At 35.5% G+C, this 2,347-nt stretch overlaps 1 pseudogene; it reads right to left on the bottom strand.

The window, feature by feature from the left end:
- Positions 1 to 449: 449 nt before the first annotated feature.
- On the bottom strand, positions 450 to 1,261 carry LOC107146471 (annotated as a pseudogene).
- Positions 1,262 to 2,347: the final 1,086 nt, after the last annotated feature.

Genomic DNA, 2,347 nt, shown 5'->3' on the forward strand with positions numbered 1-2,347 from the left:
TTTTTTATTAAAATACTGAGTTTATTTCACATGTATATTTTTGTCACCCCATCATTTCCATGTCTGGCCACCACTACTACTATGTCCTATCATATAACATTCCATATATACTTAAAAACCAAGCAAAGGTTGAAGTTCCATCCTTAAAAACTGAACAGGCATTTTGGACAACACATTCTTGGCAATGGAACCTGGGAAACATTTATCAAACACCTTGAGAAACGTTCTCACTTTGCATCATAAAAAAAACAGCCAGATATAAACTGTTATAGAAACAAATTAAAGGGTGTTTTTGTTGTTGTTTGGTTTTTTGTTTGTTTGTTTGTTTTTGTTTTTTGCACTAGGGATTGAACCCAGGGCCTTGTGCCTGCTAGGCAAGCACTTTACCAACTGAGCTATATCCCCAGCCCAAGATAGTAATTTTTAACAAACTGTTTAAACTGTTTTTCTTAAAGAGACTTCCTCCATTGCCAGAGAACTTCAATAGCCTCCTAGTCAGTCATCCAGAAGCAATTCTTCACAGAATTGACGAACTTGGTTTCCACTTTGGGAATAGACCATCTTTTTCTATACTTGCTTGCATTTTTTTGGTTTAATGTCTTCTACAGAAGTAGGTCCTTTTGGTGTTTTAGGGTTTTTATTCCTGTTTTTTTGAAGGATTCTTGACCTTTTGATCTTGGTGTTTATAGTTTTGATTCTTTTCCATTCTGGTTTGATTTTTGTACATTTTTGCCTGGAGAATCTTGTATAGATTTCTTCACTGAAGCTTTTTCTTCAGTTTTCTCATCATCAAACTCATCATCAAATTCATCATAATCATCTTCATCAGCAGCAAGTTTTACTTTTTTTCTGGGGAATGTTGCTACCACTTCCAGGGGCAGATATTCTGACTCTGCATCTTCCTCCACAGCTACGAAGTGGTGCCCACTAATATGCACAATTTCACAACTGAACTGCAGTCCAACCTTAAGACCATAGGTGTTGTGATTTCAACACTCCCAGGGGAAATCGTTGGCTGTACAGACATTTTCAAAGTTGCCAGTGTTATTTTATTCACACTGCCTTCATAATTCATGGCCTTTGCTTCAACAATGTACAACTCATCTTTTGCATCAGCCCCTTAACTGACTGTTCATAATGCTAACTGCTACTCATCACTATCCACCTTAAAGTGATCACCTTTGTCAGCCTTTAGCTCACAACTGAAAAGATAGTTCTGGGGCCCCAGGAGGCTCATGTCTATATCCATCGAATCTTCCATGGGGTAGTAGCACACTTAGGTGGAAGATAAGATGGACAGAAAATGGGCTGCTGCCCTAGAGAAGAGATGCACAGTATGGACATAGTTTAATCTTGAAATTATGTGGTAAGTAAAAGAAAACAGCCTAAAAGATCACATATGGTAGGTTTCCATTTATAAGTAATGTTCAGAAGAGCCAAATCTATAGAGACAGAAAGTAGATTAATATGTGCCTTGTGTTGGGGAGAAGTGGAAAGTAAAGAGAAAGTGGAAAGAAAGAGAAAGTGTTAAACGTATATGGGGTTTCTTTTGGGGGTGATAAAAATGTTCTAAAGATATTATGGTGATATTTGCACAATGCTATGAGGATACTAAAATCCACGGAATTGGATGCTTTCAGTCTGTGAACCAAATAGTATGTGAATTATATCTGAGTTATATAGTTATAAAGCAAAATAATATAAATGGGTTGCAGATATTTCATTGACAGTTTAAATAGTCTCTGCTCTACAAGGAAAACAAAACCAGATGCAAAATATGAAAGAATAATAAAAATATTACTCTAAAAAATAAGAATGCCATTACAACTCGACTGTTTTAGGTAAAGTTGAACATGTTTCAAAAAGTAACATGGTATATAAGATGTTAACTGATCAATCCTTATTAAGTCAGTTTACAGGAGAAAGAAAAAGATTTGATGATGTTAGTCATCCTTAAATAATGTAACTATCCATAGGTTGGTCAAATTGTCCAGAAATGTAAAATAAAATAAAACAGTACATAAAGAAAAACAGTTCAAATCTCATGTCCTTCTGACTGAACTGTAGGAGCTATCATAATAATAAATATGCATCATATTGAGAATTCAGGGGTCAAAGAGCAATATAGTTATAAGAGCATCACAATAAAACAGACAAGATGATATAGAGTGAATGAAGCTGTAGGGAACACAGCAAGGTGATAATTATAAAAGTTAGTTGCCTATCACCATCCCAGACCAAAATAAATAAATAAGTAAAAGGGAGAGAAAGAGAGGAGGAGAGAGAAAAAGAGAGAGGGGGGCATGAGTCTAGCTGCTACTGGCAAGCTATAAAATACAATGAAGAA

This window comes from Marmota marmota, unplaced genomic scaffold (genome assembly GCF_001458135.2).
Source record: "Marmota marmota marmota unplaced genomic scaffold, marMar, whole genome shotgun sequence".
Taxonomy (NCBI): Eukaryota; Metazoa; Chordata; class Mammalia; order Rodentia; family Sciuridae; genus Marmota; species Marmota marmota.